Raw genomic sequence first — 6,848 nt, 5'->3', positions numbered from 1 at the left:
TAGTATAGACTTTAAAAAGGCTTCATTTACTATTCAGAGGTTAAAGATTTACCATCCATCTAGATCATCTTTCATCATTTAAATGATTGCTCAATAAGCTAAATATGATCTTGTCAGTGGTCTGATTATACCTCACTCTGATCTCATTATTATCTATGGGAAAAGGATCAATACAGGCTTCAAAATGTGTGTCACATGCCTTACACTATCTTGTCCAAATGCATTTTCAGCCTATTCTCACAAACCTTCTATTCTTTCTTTGGGATTGTCTCCCTGTAGAGCTCACCATTCTCTGTGTGTACCGGAACCTTCCAAAAAAGGGTCCATTAATTCCTCCCATACTCATTTTTCCTTCTAGTGCCAGGATCAGGCTTCAAGGAATTCCTACTGCCTGCAAGAGAAAGAACAACAACCTAGATCATGATGTAATGTGAATCCTCTTATTCTCCAAATGCACATCTATATATTTACTATCCTCCATGCTTTATCATCTTCCTCTCATTATGTCTGCTTTTTTTTTTTTTTTTTTTTTTTTTTTTTGGTACTGGGGCTTGAATGCAGTGCCTTGAACTCTAACTTCCCATTTTCTATCAAGGCTTGTATGCTATTATTTCAGCTACACCAACACACTGGCCATTATAGCTGGCTAATTGGAGATAAGGGTGCCCTCCCTGATTTTGTTGCCCTAGCTGACTTCAAATCAGGATTCTGAAGTCTCAGCCTCCTGGTCATCTATATTATGGGCATGAGCCACTGGCATCTGGTTTTATTTAATTATTTTGCAGATCCTGGGGCTTGAACTCAAGGCCTGTTAAATATCCTTGAGGTTTTATGCTCAAGGCTAGCACTCTACACCTGAGCCACAGCTCTACTTCCAGCTTTGGGGTAGATAATTAGAGACAGAGTCTCATGGACTTTCCTGTTCAGGCTGGCTTTAAGCTTTCATTCTCAGATCTCAGCCTCCTGAGTAACTAGGATTAAAGGGGTGAGCCACCAGTTCCTGTATCTGGCTAGGTATTAGGACTTCCATTTCCTTGAAAATATTATGTTCTCTCAAGTGATACTTGTATAATACCAAATGTTCTTCACATATATCCCTATTTATCTATTTAACACAATTCATCTTTCAAAACTAACTTAAAAATTACTACTTTTTATTGTATGCCTAGGTGGCATTTGTAAAATTATGTACATCATAAGTTTTTTGTTTGCTTATTTGCTGTGTTTAGTGTAATTTGCAATTACTGTGTGTAGAAGCATACTATCTAGAAGCAGCTGTGATCTGGTTTAATTCCAAATTAACTATAATTATTATGATAAAGTTAGCTGCAAGACAGAGTCAGGTATAAGATTTAATTTTCCTTATAATCATAAGCAATGGATTCATGTACACATGTAAAACTGATGTTTATAGGATTTTAAAAACTTTGTAATTGGGGCTGGGGATATAGCCTAGTGGCAAGAGTGCCTGCCTCGGATACACGAGGCCCTAGGTTCGATTCCCCAGCACCACATATACAGAAAACGGCCAGAAGCGGCCCTGTGGCTCAAGTGGCAGAGTGCTAGCCTTGAGCGGGAAGAAGCCAGGGACAGTGCTCAGGCCCTGAGTCCAAGGCCCAGGACTGGCCAAAAAAAAAAAAAAAAAAAAAAAAAAAACTTTGTAATTGATACTTCCTTTCTTGTTGGAAAAAATAACAATGGACATGCTACAAACAATTGGGATAGGTAGACAATATTTTTACCCCTTCCCTCCAATGTGCAAGGTCCAGGAGCAATAATATAAATGACAACTTGCTGTACCATTCATTGCATAGTATTTCTCTTACTTGTATATTCCTTGTATATTCCTAGTGTAACTACGAGTTCAAACAATCCATAATATATTATGAAGAACTAGAGGAGTTGAAAATTCCCAACCCATGAAAATGATTAACATTTCAATACTTGGAAAGAGTGAAATTATGCCATTTTGAGGAAAATGGTTGGAATTGAGCTCATCATATTTATTGAAATAAGCCAAGCTTAAAATGCTAAATGTTGTGTGTTTTGTACATATGCAGAATCTAGGTCTAAAATAATATAAAAATAATTAATAATGAAGCTTGAGTACCAATAAATTAGAATCGAGTGATAAAATGGATCTCTTACATTTTTAAAAAATTTATTCATTTCTTTATTATCAAAGTGGTGTACAGAGGGGTTATAGTTTCATACTCTTAAGGCAGTGTGCACATTTCTTATCCAACTTGTTGCTTCCTCCCTCATTTTCCCCCACCTTCTCCCCTCCCCATTTTCCTCCCCTCGATGAGTTGTACAGTTGATTTACAGCTTATACTTTTGTAAGTATTGCCATTGCATTGGTTTGTCTTTTGATCCTTTGTCTCCTGATTTTGATATTCCCCTTCCCTTCCCTAGTTCCAATACATGTATATACAATATCCATGGTAGCAAAATCAGTTACAGTGACATCAGGGGTAAAACTATAGGAAAGAAAGACAAAAGTATAATTTCACATGGTATGCTGAAAATAACAACAATGGTAAATCACTTGTTTCTATAACTTGGAAATAATTTTGCTTAGCATCATCTAATGTGGTCCTATGTACATAGTATTGAACTATAGTGATCTTCGGCTAGGAATACCCTAGCTGTGTAGTAATTATTCCCAGTGAGGAAAACCATAGAGTCTATGTTTCTTTGGCTCTGGCTCACTTTTCCAATCCTTCCATTTCCCTATGAATGCGGCAGTGTCATTCTTTCTGATAGAGGCATAGAATTCCATTGTGTATATGCACCGCCTTTTCTTGATCCACTCATCTACTGAGGGGCATCTGGGTTGGCTCCATATTTTAGCGATGGTACTGGCACAAGGACAGGCCTTAGCACCAATGGAATAGAACTGAAGACCCCAAGATATCAAAAAGACATTTGTAGGGGCTGGGGATATAGCCTAGCGGCAAGAGTGCCTGCCTCGGATACACGAGGCCCTAGGTTCGATTCCCCAGCACCACATATACAGAAAACGGCCAGAAGCGGCGCTGTGGCTCAAGTGGCAGAGTGCTAGCCTTGAGCGGGAAGAAGCCAGGGACAGTGCTCAGGCCCTGAGTCCAAGGCCCAGGACTGGCAAAAAAAAAAAAAAGAAAAGACATTTGTACTTCCATGTTTATCGCGGCACAATTCATAATAGCCAAAATATGGAACCAACCCAGATGCCCCTCCACAGACGAAAGGATCCAAAAAATATGGTACTTGTACACAATGGAATACTACATAGCGATTAGGAATGGTGAAATATTGTTATTTGCAAGGAAATGGTCAGAACTCGAACAAATAATGTTGAGTGAGACAAGCCTAGAACACAGAAAACAAAGGGGCATGATCTCCCTGATATATGACTGTTAACAAAGGGAGATGGAGAGACAGTAGAGACCAAGTCTGTGAATACTCTATATGTTCTTGATACATTGTATATTGCATATATGTCTACCTAACCTAGACAAGGGATAGAAAAACAGGTCGTAAGATATCACAAGAAATGTACAGACTGCCCTACTATGTAACTGCACCCTCTTTGCACAACACCCTGTAAAAAAATTTATGTTCAATTAAAAAAAAAAAAAAGAACTGAAGACCCAGAAATGAACCCACAGACATATGGCTACTTAATCTTTGATAAAGGATCTAAAAAAATAGGATCGAAGAAAGACACCCTCTTCACAAATGGTGATGGCAAAACTGGTTCAACGCCTGTAACAAACTAAAAGTAGATCCTTATATATCACCCTGCACTACAATCAATTCCAAATGGATCAAAGACATCTAGGTAAAATCAAATACCCTGAAAACATTGCAAGAAGGAATATGAGAAACACTTGGGCTCCTTGGCACAGAACAAAACTTTCTTACTAAAGGCCCAGAAACACAACAAAATTAAAGAAAGGTTGGAAAAACAGGATCCCTTACAATTTTATTTTTGCCAGGCCTGGGCCTTGAACTCAAGGACTGAGCACTGTCCCTGGCTTCTTTTTGCTCAAGGCTAGCACTCTACCACTTGAGCCAAAGCACCACTTCTGGCCATTTTCTATATATGTGGTGTCGGGGAATCGAACCCAGGGCTTCATGTATACGAGGCAAGCACTCTTGCCACTAGGCCATATTCCCAGCCCATCCTTACAATTTTAAGCAAATATTTCAAAAATTTTAAAGAACTAAATGATTTCTGTCATTTTTTACACAACTCATTGTTATTTTCTACCTTTTCCTCTGAATTGTGTAACTGATTTTGCTTTTGATAACAATACATATTGTGTAGCACAAATTTAGACATTTTATGAAGTTGATCAATTTTCAATTATTTCTCCCATCCACTCAAAGTTGATATATTCAAATCTATAATTTCCTCATTCTTTAAAAATGCCATGCATTAAATGGTGCATAATACAAGATTTGACAAGGTGGGCAATGTAACAGGAACATGCACTTTACAAGTAACTCTAGTTGGGGCTGGGAATATGGCCTAGTGGTAAAATGCTCGCCTCATATACATGATGCACTGGGTTCGATTCCTCAGCACCACATATATGGAAAAAGCCAGAAGGGACGCTGTGGCTCAAGTGGTAGAGTGCTAGCCTTGAGCAAAAAGAAGCCAGGGGTAGTCTCCAGGCCCTGACTTCAAGCCCCAGGACTGGCAAAGAAAACAAAACAAATAACTCTAGCTATGGTTATCTTTTAAATTGATCACAATAAATTAACAATAACTTTAAAATTAATGAAGATATTTGCAAAATAAGGGAAATTGAAGAAGCATGTGCTGCTACATTCAATATGCCAAAAGTTAAAACTAATTGCTACTTCTACCTACTCTTCCGACCTCATTTGCCACAACTACTTATTTCACCAGTGGTATTTGTAATGTTGTCTATTCTGTGACAGACAATGACTAAACCAATTCAGCAAAAATAATTCCCTTGTTTGCCAACCTCAGGCTCTGAGCAATCAAAAACACTATGAACATCTGTCTAGATTCTGGTTGCCAAGTTCATTGACTCAGTGCACCCAAATAAACAACAGTCAGTTCAGCATGTGTCAAAAGATTCATCAAGTTAATTCAAATTAAGTCAAAATAAATTGAATCCAGTTGGCTCACACATATATGTATGTACAGCTTAAAGAAACATCAACTGCACTATTATCTTTTATTTACAAGCCAAACAAGAATATAATACATTGTTATAAACATCCACAAATACCCAATCCCTATTCTAATTTCACTAACTTCGATGTCTGAGCATGTTGTCTTGGGTTGAATTTGTTTTTCTAGTGTAATTTAGTTGACTTTTGTAATGTATTAGGTTAAAATGATATTTTTTCTTGGGCTCATTTCTGTCCTTTTCATTCATGAGTTCCTAGGTATAGACATGGTTTGCATAGATAGAGATATGTAATCTGTTATCCATTACATTTTCAAAAGTGAACTGTCCTGAGGTCAAAACATAACTGTTGGGGTCCATTTTTCTCGCCTTGATGGAAGGGGCTTGATGCACCTCCCCCAGCTGGGGAATGCGGCCCTTCCACCCTCTCTACATTGGAATCCAGAGAAACCAGTTGGGCAAATAGACCCCCGACTTAGCTGGCAGCCAGCCCGGCGCCTACCAGCCCCGCCCTGGTTTGGCGCGCTCAGAGTGACGCAGCCCCTTGGGGGTCACGTGACAGCTCTTGGCCTATCGGAATCCTGGCCAACCCCCTTCCTTCGGAATCATCTCCCCTTGACCTTCCCTCAATAAAGTTAGTTCGCTCTCAGAAGCCTACTCCGTGGTCTATGTATGCTAGCTCCCCGGAAGGATAGCGGCCACATTACCACGTAGGTCGCGCGCACGCCAGGCCGGAGTGACCCCTACGTCTCACTCTAACTTACCTGCAGATCGAGGGTTAGGGGAGAGGACGATACGGAGGGTAATAAGAGAAAAAGAAATAAGCATCCGAGCCGGGTCAGAGAAAGAACCCCAACACATAATATGCATTTCTTAATTAATGCCTTCAGCAGTCAACTGATATGCTGCTATCCCATTTATTGGAGTAAAATTTGTAGAATGAGCTACCTATCTGTACCTTTTAAACTGATTAGGAGAATCTGAATAGTCAGAGTTAGTGATACTCTTGATGGGATCTACTCACCTCCCAAGAATCTGATAAACTCTGCATAGAAGAGGGAGGACCACAATGGTATTAATTTTTTTCTGCTCTGTTTTCTGGTGGCCACAACCAAATAATGCCCATGTGCCATCTGTAATGATGTCTGATTTGAGTCATGTAGAACACTAAATATGCCATGCACTGTTGAATAACTAAGAGGAATGACAAGGTACTGCTCTAATGCCAAGGAGCATACCCTGTGGAAAGTAACATTGTGAAAATTACATAGTTTCTTAAATCAAATTCTTAAATACTACTTTAATGAGTAATATTGTTCTGGATATCATAGTGCTGGGTGAGATGAACCAAAGTCAGAAAATCTAGTACTGCATACTTTTGCTTATATATAGAATCTTAGAGCAAAAGAAATGTATAAGACATGGTGGTAAAGAAAAAAAGGGGATTAATTATTTTGAGGGTAGGGTATTTTTTGGAAGGGAAACAAGTATGGAAAAGGTATGTGTATATATGAATACATACATATATATCACATGTATATGAGGTATATATATGTATATATCACAAAAATAACTAACTTCCTTCCTTCCTTCCTTCCTTCCTTCCTTCCTTCTTGGTATCAAAGTTTGAACTCAGGGTATCTTGCTTACTTAGCATGCTTGATCTACTTGTCCTCAACCACTTGATCTATACCTCCA

Source organism: Perognathus longimembris, chromosome 7 (genome assembly GCF_023159225.1).
Source record: "Perognathus longimembris pacificus isolate PPM17 chromosome 7, ASM2315922v1, whole genome shotgun sequence".
NCBI lineage: Eukaryota > Metazoa > Chordata > Mammalia > Rodentia > Heteromyidae > Perognathus > Perognathus longimembris.
The sequence above is the reverse complement of the archived record's forward strand: the minus strand, read 5'-3'. Positions refer to the sequence as shown.